The following is a 13163-nucleotide window of genomic DNA, read 5'->3' on the forward strand; positions in this document are numbered from 1 at the left end:
TTCTTCTTCTGTGAAGTGTCTGTTCAGTTCCTATGCCCATTTATTGACTAGGTGATTTTTTTTTTCTGGTGTTAAATTTTTTAAAATTCTTTATATATCCTGGAGACTAATGCTCTGTCTGAGGTACAGGTGGCAAAGATTTTCTCTCATTCTGTAGACTCTCTCTTCATGTTCTTAATTGTTTCCTTTGCTGTGAAGAAGCTTTTTAGTTTGAATTCATCCCATTTATTAATTTTTTTATTTTATTTTTTGCTTTAGAAGTTTTGTTGAGGAATTTGGTTCCTAAGTTGATGTGATGGAGATTTGGGCTTATTTTTTCTTCAGGTATAATGCCTATATTCTTGACCCATTTTGAGTTGAGTTTTGTGCAAGGTGAGAGATGGGGGTTTAATTTCATTTTATTACATATGGTTTTCCAAGCACCATTTGTTAAATAGGCTATCTTTCCTCCAATGTATGTTTATGGCACCTTTGTCTAATATGAGATAACTGTATTTATGTGGGTTTGTCTCTGTGTCTTCTATTCTGTACTATTGGTTTTCATGTCTGTTCTGGTGTCAATATCCATGCTGTTTTTGTTACTATAGCTTTGTAGAATAATTGTGATGCCACTTGCTTCACTTTTCTTGCTGAAGAATTGCTTTGGCTATTTTGGGCCTCTTATTTTTCTAAATGAATTTCATGACTGCTTTTTCTATTTCTATGAAGAACTTCATCAGAACCTTAATAGGAATTGCATTGAATCTGTATAGTGCTTTTGGTAGTATGGCCATTTTGACTGTATTAATTCTGCTTATCCAAGAACATGGGAGGGAGCTCTTTCCTTCTTCGAAGGTCTTCTTCAATTTCTTTCTTTAGTGTTCTGTGTTTTCATTGCAGAGGTCTGTCACCTCTTTTGTTATATTTATCTCCAAGTATTTTCTTTTCTTTGTGGCTATTGTGAATGGGATATTTTCCTAATTAATCTTTAAATTGACTCATCACTGATATATAAGAATGCAATTGATTTATGGCTGTTAATTTTATAACCTTCTACTTTGCTAAATTTGTTTATGAGTTCAAGAAGTTTTCTGGTGGAATTTTTGGGGTCTTCTAAATACAGAATCATGTTGTCAGCAAATAAGGATAGTTTGAGTTCTTCTTTTGCTATTTGTATCACTTTAATTTCTTTCTTCTATCTAATTGCTCTGGCTAGAGTTTCCAGGACTGTGTTGAATAGAAGTGGCAAAAGTGGGCATCCCTATCTTGTTTCAGTTTTTAGAGGAAATGCTTTCAATTTTTCTCCATTTAGAATGATGTTGGCTTTTTATTTTGAGACAGGGTCTTGCTAATTTGTTTAGGGCTTCTTTGTATTGCTAAGGCTGGCTTAGAATTTGTGATCTTCCTGCCTCAGCCTCCTAAGCACCTGGGATAACAGGCATGTGCCACTGTGCCTAGCTGGTGACTATAACTTTAAACTGTAAAGTTAACTAGGTCAGTTCCAGTTGGGATACAGAGCACTAGTGTGTGAGTTGCATGCCAGGTTTAGTTAGGTAGAGTCAGATAAGCCTCTTTGTTTCCAAATTCACTTGAGTGAAGAGAAGTGGCAGAATTACATAGTTCTTGGAACCATATCCTTTTTTAATAGGCTCAGATGGTCTCTAGTTAGTTCTGGTTTGTTCATTACATCATTTCTGACCATGGTTTGAGATATGAGTCCTAGGTCCTAGTTTCTTCCACAAAATGCTGTCTATTTTATTCCAGAACAAATCAAAACAAATAGAAGTCCTTGTTATAAAGATACTATGGTACCCTGCTTGGGTTGAGAAAGAAAAATATCTCCATGAAATCATTACAAATATGAAGGTTAAGATGAAAATAGAAAAGGCTTCAGAAGGAAATAGAAAATATTCTATGTCTAGAATACTGTCTTTGAGAGTTGAATTCATTGAGGGAAAAAAAGGTATTATTTAAAAGAACTAGATATGGATCCAGGCTTTGTGGTGCTTTAAGCTATACAATGTGAACATCTTACTTAAGAAAAGGAATACAAAATTTAAAATACAAAATTAATGACCCAAAGTTCTTAATTTTAATGGGGTTAAGTCTATCAATCTTTCCCTATATGGTGTTTTAGACATTGCTTAAGAAATCCTTCCCAACTCTGAGATCAGGAAGATATTATTCTACATAATCTTCCTAGATATTTCTAATATTGCTTTTTATGTGCAGATTTTAATTGTCTAGTATTGATTTTTTATGTATGGTATTGGGTAGGAATTGAATTTTATCTTTTCCCCATATGGACAACCCCATTTGTTTAAAATCTGTTCTTTTCCTTGCTCTGCCACACTCTTTTGGCTGCTTCTGGGTTCTATATTCATCCTAGTGGTCTATTCCTTCATCCCCAAGCAAATACCATGCTAACTGGATTACTATGGCTGTGTAATAAATCTTGCTAAGTGCTAGAGCAAGTCCACCCATCTTGTTCATCTTCAAGAGTGTCTGATTCTCCTGGGAACTTTGTATTTTAGAATCAGCTTGTCATATTCCACAAAAATATCGATTGAGATTTTGATTAGAATTTCATTGAATGCATTAATCATGGGAGACAAATTGGCATCTTTACAATACTGTCTTCCAGACCATGATCATAAAATATCATTCCATTTATATGTCTTCTTTAAAATCCTTCAGTAAAAACTTGTGTTTCCAAAGTGGTCCTGTACATTTCTTATTCAAATTATTCCTGGCTACTCTATGTTTTCAGATTATTAGGAATGATCATCACTTTAAACGTTTTTAATTTTCTTTTTGTCACTGATCATTTGAAATACAATTGGTTTTGGTACATTGATTTTGTATCTATCATTCCTACTAATTCTAATACTTTAATATTAATTCCTAAATTCTTTTGGATTTTATGTGTCCAAACATATCATTTATGAATAGTGACTTTCAAACCTTTATGCCTTCCCTCCCTCATAGCTATACCTTTTTTTTCCTATATTTTTTCTGTGTATCTTCTAGGTCCACAAGTACAAGTTAAATAGAAGTAGTGACAGAAGCCATTGTCTTCCTGCCCATGATCCTTTAACTATTTCACTATTAAGTATATCCTTGCTTTAAAAAAAATAGATACCCTTTTTAAAACTAAAGAAGTTCCCATACATTCCTCATTTGCTAATTTTTCTCTTGATGAATGGATATTGACATTTATTAAATGTGTTTTGTGCATCTGCTGAGATGGTCTTATGATTTCTTCCTTTGTTAATAATGCTGTCTTTCATTATATGATTTTCTGATTTCCAATTAGTCCTGCATTCCTAGAAAAGTTCTACTTGGTTATGATACTTTGTATCTTCTGCTATATTAGGTTTGTTAATATTGGGTCCATGGTTTTTGCAAGTACACTCATTAGCGAAGTTGACCTATAGTTTTCCTCTTTTGTAATGTGGTTTTGGTATCAAGATTATGACAGGTTCAGAAAATGAGTTGGAGAGTTCCTTCTTTATCTATTTGGTGGAGTGTTTTGTGGAATTAGCCACAGGTCTGGAGTTTTCTTTGAGATTATTATTATTATTTTTTTAGCCCTTATGGTTTGATCTGGAATATCCCCCGAAGTTTCACATGATGAAGTTTTATTCTCCACTGCAGCACTATTCAGAGATGGAGCCTTTGGGAAGTGATTGTATCAAGAAGGCTCTGACCTCATTGGCCTATTAAACCATTGGTGGCTTTATAGCTAGATGGGCTACTGGAAGGTGATGGAAACTGTAGAAGGTGGGATCTAGTTGAAGGGACTTGGAGGCCTTGACCTTGGGAATTTTGTCTTGTCCATGGCCCCTTTCTCTCTGAAAGCATGAACCATAATAAATCTTTCTTCCTTTATGTTGTTTTTCTTGGGTATTTTTTCCACAGAGACAAAAAGCTGACTATCACAACTCTGATTTGGTTTCTTTAGTGTTACAGCAACATTCAGATTTCTATTCCTTGAGACAGTTTTGGTAAGGTATATTTTTTTTTCCAGATAGTTTTTCAGTTTAACTTAATTTCCAAATGTTTTACAATAGAGTCATTTATAACACCCTATATTCTTTAAACATGGCAATAGCTAAAGGGATGTAACTTTGTTCATTCCTGATACTAGTTATTTTATCCTGCCTTTTTTTCCTTGATTAATCTCACCAGTATTTGTTAATTTTTTTAGTTTTTTTTAAAAACAACTTTTGATTTCTTGACTCTTTCTACTGTATGCTTATTTTCTATTTTATTAATTCCTGATTTTTAAATTTCTTTCCTTCTATGTTACTTCTATGTTTAATCTGGGAAGGTTCTTAAAATTTCTTAAGAAAGGTTCTCTCTAGATAGTCTCCAACTCTTGAGAACTTTTCTAGATTGTCTCCTTATATTGTCTTCTTAGCAGGAGAATGGGACTTCTAACATGAAATCTTGGGGCTTCCAAAAGTACAACAGAAGTTTCTGGAATCTATTTAAACTTGGTCCCAGAACTGGCATAACATTACTTCCACATCATTTTATTGAATAAGCAGTCAAAGCTAGAGCAGATGCAAAAGGAAGAGAATAACTCTGCCTTTTAATGTTGTGTTTGATTTAGTACTTTATGATTAATACTTTTTGATTCCATTTAAATAGTGTTTCCCAACCCTAAAGTCAAATAATTCATTACCTTTGTAATGTATACATTTCTTCTACATGAATTTTCATGCCCGCATGCATTTTACCCCTTTTCTCTTGCATATATACCTATATACAGGAATTTCAGTGATACAGTATGAATTTCTTTAATGCTATTAAATTAGGCTAGGTGTTGCAATGATTTATACCTGTTAGTAGAGCATCCAGTTACCATTGATCTATGCTGTTATGGACACTTGGTAGTGTCAATCTTCTCTCATATTAGCCATTCTGTGAGCATATAGTAGTTGATGATTGTAAATTTGCTTTGCATTTCCCTGATTGCTAATGGAGTTGATCCTCTTTTTATATTTTTATTAGCTATTTGGGTTTCCTGTTTTTTGAAATGTCTTTTCGAGTCTCTAATTCAAACTTGTTGGTTGGCCCAGTTTTTAAAATGTAATTGCATAAATTCTTTATATATTTGGATATAAGCCCTTGCTAGTTGTTATATATATCTTCCTTCTATTTTTGGTTTAACAATGCATTTTCTCCATGGTGTCTCCTGATAAAAAGTTATTATTTTTTTAAAAAATTATATGATGTTTATGTGTCAATTTCCCCTCAATTAAAAAAAAGTGAAAATCACATCAATTACTGGAGTGACATTTTAAAGTTGACAAAAACTTTAAAATATTGATGAAAACTTCTTGATGCCAATGTAGTATCATTTGCTGATCTGTACTTTATGATTAATACTTTTTGCTTCCATTTAAATAATGTTTCCCAACCCTAAAGTCATGAAAACATGAAAATATAATATATTTATCTTTTGAAAACTTTATTGATTTGCCTTATATATTCAAGTCTGAAAACCACCTGGAGTTAATTTAATGTGTAACATGAGATCTTTATTGTCCCATGTGGATATCCAATTGGACCCAGCATCACTTATTTTTCTTCCCTGCCTTGCAATATATAAAATATCCACACATGTATTATGTATGGATAGACTATTCTCTTTTATTAACCTATTTTTCTCTCTTTGCACTAAGACCACAATGTCTTCATTACCATGTTTTAAAATTAGCTAATAACTGATCAAATAAACAGTTAAACTTAATTACTTTATAGGTACAGTTTCAGCTTTATCCAAAAAATCTGACAATGATTTTTTAAGCAGTTTTTGTTATAGTTTAGTTTTATTGGTTTCTATTTTCCTTTTATGTTAGTTATCAGTTGTCTAGATGTGTGTTTTAAATGTTGAAATGTAAGGTATGGTTTTCTAGTTATTTTATGTTAATTATAAAATCAATCACACTATTGTAAAAAATTACCTTCATGATATATCTCATTTAAATTTGTTAAAGCTTAAATGTGTATTTTCCAAATAGCCTGTTTGATCTATCAATTTGAAAGATTGAGAGCCATGGGAGAATTATGTCAAAATCTTTTAAATTAATGGTGGCTTTGCCTATTTCTCTTTGTGGGTTTTGCCAATTTTTACTTTATATGAACATATATTGGTACTTTATTAGTGCATACCATTTTGGAAACATTTTCCTGGTAAAATGAACGGTTTGTTGGTTATGCTATTATACTCTGCTCTTTTATTTTTATTTATTTATCTATTTATTTTTCGCCTTAAACAATTCTGGGAAAATTCTAGGCTATTATCTCTTCAAATATTGCCTCTTTCCAATTCTATTATGCTGGGGCTGGAGCTGGAGCTCAGTGGTAAGGCACTTGCCTAGCATGTGTGAGGCAGTGGGTTCAATTTTCAGCACCACAAATAAAGATCCAGTTCTATTATGCCCCTCTGAAGGGAAAATAAAACATTGGTTCATTTTTTAAACTCCATAATTCTTGACCTTTTTCATATATTCCCTCTTTTTGGCTTTTTGAATTGCATTCTGGACATTTTATTTGAATCTATATTTAAGTTCACTAATTCTCTCTTAAACTATATCTTATCTATTAACATGTTATTGAATTTTTACTTTCAATTATAATATTATTCTTTTCTAGAATTCTTTTTTGACTCTTTTTTCAAACCTACATGGTTTTCTGTATATCTGTGTATCAATGGATCATCTTATCCTTTGTATTTCATAGACACATTAAACATGTATGTTTATGTTTTTTGGTATTTTTAATATTTGAATGATTTCTGGTTTTAATTCTGCTGTGGATTTTTTTTCTTCTGGATCTTCCTCATGAAAATTTATTTTCTTGTGTTTTGTGATTTTTTTAACCAGGGATTAACACATGGGAATTCTTGGAGTCCTAAAGTTGAGTTCCTTCAGAAAGGATTTGTGCTTGTATCTGCAGGTTGCTGGAAGTGTTACGTTTCCACGATTTCTTTATTTTTATTTCTCATAGATATTTCTATTTTTTGAAACAATCCCAAAATTACAGAAAAGTTGCAAGGATGTAAAAAGAAGTTTTATTCCTAAGCCACTTGAGAACAAGTTGCCAAAATGATGCTTCATTTTCATTTTCTTTAGTATTGCCTTCACCCAGAACATTCTACACAATACAACCATCAAAACCAGGAAGTAACGTGGATACATTGCTGCTATACTGTCCTCATATCCCATTCATATCTCACCAGTTTTCCCAATAGAATCTTTTATAACAAGTATGCCAGTCTAGAATTGTGAGGATTTATCTAGTTTTCCTTCCTGCCCTGTCAAGACAGATCAAGTCATGACATTTTAAACATTACAGGTCTATTATTTTCTAGAATTTCCCTCAATTTATCTTTTATTTAATGTCTCCTCATGATGTAGTTTGGAGCCAACACAAAAAATGATGCAAGATTCTGAGGCTAAGGGTGGAAAGTGAGCCAACTCAGGTGCAGAGGCAAACACTAGTTCAAAAGACATGCTTTTATTCAGAAATAAGAACTATTCATGGGAATATTAGAAAAGCAAATGTTGAAGCTGAGTACAGGGAAGTTGAAGGAACTCTTGGCCTTTGACCTCACCTCTCATGGCCAAACTTCTTGACCTCCACTTCCTCCTCACCCACTCACTTCTGCTCCCTCCAGTTTACAGAAGAAAGTCCCTTTTTAAAGGTTACCAATGAACTTTTAATCATCAAATTCTGGAGCCCTTTCCTGGTATTCATCCTCATTGACCTTCCCCCAATAACTACATGATATTTTTCTTAGACATTTATTTGAGATGGATTTTACATATCCTAAAGTTCACCCAGGTAGAGTGTATAGTTTAGTACCTTTTAGTATATTCATAGGGGTGTGCATTCATCACCATCAGCAGTTTTAGAACAGCTCATTACCTCCCAAACAAACTCTGCTCCCCTTAGCAGTCACCCCTCAAATCTCTCATTTCCCATTCAGCTCATGTCGGCCATTAATCTGCTTTCTGTGCATATAGATTGGTCTGTTTTGGTCATTTTACATAAATGGACCCATATAATATATGGTCTTTATAATTTTTTTTTTTAGTTGTAGATGGACACAATACCTTTATTTTCTTTCTTTATATTTATGTGGCACTGAGGATTAAATCCAGTGCCTCACATGTGCTAGACAAGCACTCTACCACTGAGCTACAACCCCAGCCCCAATATGTCTTTCATGACTGGTTTCTTTCACTTAGCATGTTTTCAAAGTCTGTACATGTGGCAGTCCTGCATCCTTTTCCATGACTGAGTAACATGCCTTTGTATGGAGGCAGGACATTTGCATTTCCCTTTATATAATTATTTGAGTTATTTTTTACTTTTTGGCTATTGTGAATCATGATGCTTCTCTTCATCTTAAAAGTTTTCCTTCTTTTGTCTTGCTTCAATGCTTATGTTATATTCTGAAAGAAAAAAAGAGAAGGAGGGAGAAAAGGATGGAAAGGAGGAAAGGAAGGAAGAAAGCTGACCAGCCTGATACACAGTAATCTCCATATTGATTCATTTTTCTGTCTCTTACCTCTTAATTATAAGCAAACCATATCCAGTGATTTAAAGCCTCTGGCTTTTCAGATATCTTTTTCTTTTTATCAGTTCCTGCACAAAACACCCTTCCTATTTTTGAAGGGCCAAAAATCCTACTAAATCTTTAAGTTTCATCTTAATTTCTATAAATACTTTCCCTATAAGCCTCGTAAAGTAAACGTTTAGTAAACTTCTTTGTATTTTGTGTTTGCTATTCCTATAACACCTGCTTTACATTATAACTATTTATGCATTCACTATCTTCCCTATCAACCTTAGTTCTTAAAGGCATGGGTTATGTCTTTCCCTTATATGTCTGCAGCACCTCTTACAGTTGACCTACCTAAAACAGGGAATCAATAAATATTTAATAGTGAAACTGCTGGGGGGAATATTTCAAAAAAATAGCTGGATAATTAGGGGAAAGCTATTTGGGGATTCTGAATTGTCAAGAATCTAAAACTTCAGTTATCTTTAAGGCATGACCACAATGAAGATGATTATTATCTTCTGAATAATTCCTATTACACTCCATTTGAGGTAATGACTCATTGTTTTAAATATACTGTGACTCAACTAATTCTAAGGCAATGACTATTATGGGAAACAAATGGTAAGTGATTTTTTTTAAAAAATGTTGGTTTATGAGACTTAGGGACATCATAGTTTCCAAAATAGTACCTTTATTAAAAACAGGCATGCAAAGCAATAAGAAACTAGTACAGTCACATGCAATGAACAATGTAAGCTAAAGGAGTTTCATAGTAAACCTATTGATCAGGAGTATTGTCAAGGTCATGATGTGCCTGGGTTATGGTAGAGATTTCCAAGACTGATTTTAAAATACTTAAAATATACATCCCTATTTATCTTCAAAAGATCACAAACTCTAGTACCACCTATGAAATATTCTTACCTGTAAAATTTGAACATTAATCTAACTAAACATCTAATCCAACCACCAAGTTTATGGGAAATATAGAAGATAAAAGAACAAGTTAAGTAACACTACAAATACATAATCAGTTTTTATTTTTTTTAACACATCAATGGCATAAAGAAAAAAATAACGTCAAGGAAATTGGGGATTATTTTAAAGACAAGAAAATTTAAGAGATATTACAATAAGTGCAATATGTGGACCTTGTTTAAGTTCTTATTCCAACAAATTGACTATAAAAAGACAAACAAGAACATTTGCATATAAACTGGGTTATAGATGATATTAAGAGATCACCTCTTAACTCTGTTAGCTATAATAATGTTATGTGGTAATTCTAGGCGCATTCTGAAGCATTTACACATAGTATAACATAATATCTAGAATTTGTTTTAAAATACTACAGGGAAAAACATGGAGGTGAGAACAAAAAAGAGTTAAGCAAACTATTAACAAGTGTTAAAGCTGAGTAATGGGTACATTGGGATTCATTATAGTTCTCACCCTCCTTTTTGGGTATGTCTGAAATATTCCATGATAAAATTTCTCTTAAAAAAGATTAATAATACAAAAGATTTAGATTTAAGCAAAATATACCATGTAGTTAATATAAATAAGACCCTGTACTAAGTGTGAAACTTTTATAAGTAACAATTTTCATAATTCTCAGTATAATCCTGGGAAAGAGATATTTGTTCTCACTTGTTAGATATGAGGAGGAGGAGGAGGTTTAGAGAGATAAGGAATTTATGTGCAACAGACTTAAGGGCAATTATCTGTAATCCCAACTACTCAGGAGGCTGAGATAGGAAGATTCAAGTTCAAGGATAGCCTTGGCAACAAGGTAAGATACAGAACTTGTCTCAAAACAAAACAAAACAAAACAACAACAACAACAAAAAAAAACAGAAAAGAAAAGAAAAAGAATTTATGTGTCTTGTGGACTCTCAGAATTGCAATTAGAATACAAATCCAGATTCCCATAAACCTAAGTCCAAAGTTCTTTCACAGCCTACATTACAGCTATTTTGTAATCTTATCAATAATTTTAATGGAGGCTGGGTTTGTGGCTCAGTGGTAGAGTGCTGACTTAACTTGTGTGAGACACTGGGTTCAATCCTCAGCACCATATAAAAATAAATAAATAAATAAATGTAAAATAATAATAATAATTTTAATGATCTTAGCCAGATTCATTTGACTCATAACTGTCTTATGACTAGGAGAAGATCAGAACAGAGAATATGAGTAAATCTAGGATTCATTTCTTTCTATAAGAGGATAAAAAAATCTTAGGGAAAAAATAAGAAATATTGAGTATTATTGATCAAAAGAAACATTTACTTTAGGAGGCAGAAATGTTTTAAGTAATAATAAAACGAGAATGTGTGAAGTCAGTGAATTTTGGGGAGACACAAAGGAAATCAAAAAGATCATCTTGATAATTGCCGATATTGAACTGAATAAACTGTACTACCCGTTGCCTCGATTACTTTAATGATGAGTCCGTGAGAAAAACAGCTTGCAAATGGGGTAAAATATTACACCAAGCAACATGTTATCTGGTTATGCCCACCTTGAAGAAAGTCTAGGGAGATATTTCAGAAGATTTATGTGTGAACAAAAATGAGGTCACAAGAAAGTGGATTCATCTGTGGATAGTTCTATGCCAGCAAACCTGAGAACAACTTGGGTTGTTCTGCAGTTCAATTAGATTTTCCACAAATGCAATCAAAATATAAACATTCTGAGAGTTTACAAATCTACCTTACCCCATCGGCTAAAACTAGGCAACCATTGCATGGGAAGAAATTCTAGCATTGATGTTCTTTCTCCTTATATATCACTTTTTGAAATAATTCAAGTTATCAACAATCATTTAAAAGTCCTTTGATCATTAATAACTAATAACCAACAGTGGTTTCTCACCTTCATTGCTTACCCTTGTGTTTGCTGTTATCAAGGAAACTCAAGCCTTCCTGAGGCGAAAGAACAGGCAGAGGGCTGATTGATAGGATAATCTCAGTGATTTCTTAAGAAGCCTGTGTTGTCACATAAACTTTCTTATACATTCCAGACCTAGAAGATACACAAGAGGTGACACAGGGCTCTCCTTATTCTGTGATTGCATTCTTAGCCATATCTTTCATTCTTTCTCTTCTTTCCTTTCTGGTCTTCTAATGACTGCCTAGAATAAGCCAATTACTTTCACTTACTTTCAAGTTAAATGACTCTAGAACCCTTTGAAACCACAAAAGTTATTCTGATTTTCTTTGGCATCTTCCAGCAGACCCACTTTCTGGGTCTCCCTGGGCTCTATATTTAACATCACCTGGTAGGTCAATGACCAGTTGCACAGGTGACCCACACTGGTGGCTTCACTTCTCATGAAACTTCCCTTAGAATTCAGCAATCCAGCTGAAAGCCTAAGAGGATTTACTGGCTACCATGTTTCAACCAATTGTCTGAGAAAGTCTCCTGCTGCCTGGGACAATCTCTTTATGTGAATGTGAGAATTCATGTAAAACTAGCAAGGGATCATAGCTCCCACTCGGTAGACAGGCTGAGAAAGAATAATCAGTCATTATGAGACTGAATTGTATCCCTATTCCCCAAATTCGTATGTTGAAATCTTATCCCTCCCCCACCTCGAAATATAACTGTATGTGGAAATAAGGCCTTTAAAGAGGTGGTTATTTTTTTAAATTTATTTCTGTGGTACTGGAAATTGAACTCAGGGCCTCATGCAGGTTAGGCAAGCCTAGTATCATGGAACTATACCCCAAGCCAAAGTGATTAAGTTAAAATGAGGCCAGTAGGTAGGTCCTAATCCGGTCTAAATGGTATTTTTTAAGGGGGGGAAGTAGGCACACTAAGAGACGGAGAGAATGTGTGTGCGTGGGAAGAGGCAGCTATATAGATGGTGGCCATCTGCAAGCCAACAAGAGAGGTCTCAGGAGAAAACAACCCCATCGGCACCTGAATTGTGGACTTCCAGTCTCCAGAATTATAAAAGAATAAACTTGCATTATTGAAGCTGTCCCTATTGTGGTATTTTGTCATGAGCCTAAGCAAACTAATATAGATCATCACATATTTTGTCTAGTTAGTATGATTATTGAAGAGAGAGAGTCTTCAAAGTATAGACAATGGAAATCCTTAAATCTTGGTTTGAAAATTAGGCTGTGAAAGAAAAAAAATAACAGCTGTATTCATATCTATCTATCTATCTATCTATCTATATACACACACACATAAATATGTGGTATTAAATTACCATACCACTTATAATTATTTACTGCCTTTAGGTTCCTGGAATTGTGATGATGATGATGATGATGATGATGATGATGATGATAAAGCATTTAGTATAGTCTAAGCAATATCCTAAGTACTTTATCAACATGAACTCATTTAATCCTAAATATAACTCCAGGCACTGTTATAATTCACATTTAAAAGGGGAATGAGCTAAGGCATAGGGAGGTTAAATAATTATTCAAGGTCACAGAACTAACAAGTAGCAGAGTTAGAGTGTGAGCACAATGATTGACTCCAGATTCTGGGTTGTTGAGCACCAGGCCAGCCTGCCAGTCCTCAAAGTCCAATAGAGTTGGAGTGATGGAGATGCTTGGACAAACATCCACAGAGG

The sequence above is a fragment of the Ictidomys tridecemlineatus genome, chromosome 5, assembly GCF_052094955.1.
Source record: "Ictidomys tridecemlineatus isolate mIctTri1 chromosome 5, mIctTri1.hap1, whole genome shotgun sequence".
Taxonomy (NCBI): domain Eukaryota; kingdom Metazoa; phylum Chordata; class Mammalia; order Rodentia; family Sciuridae; genus Ictidomys; species Ictidomys tridecemlineatus.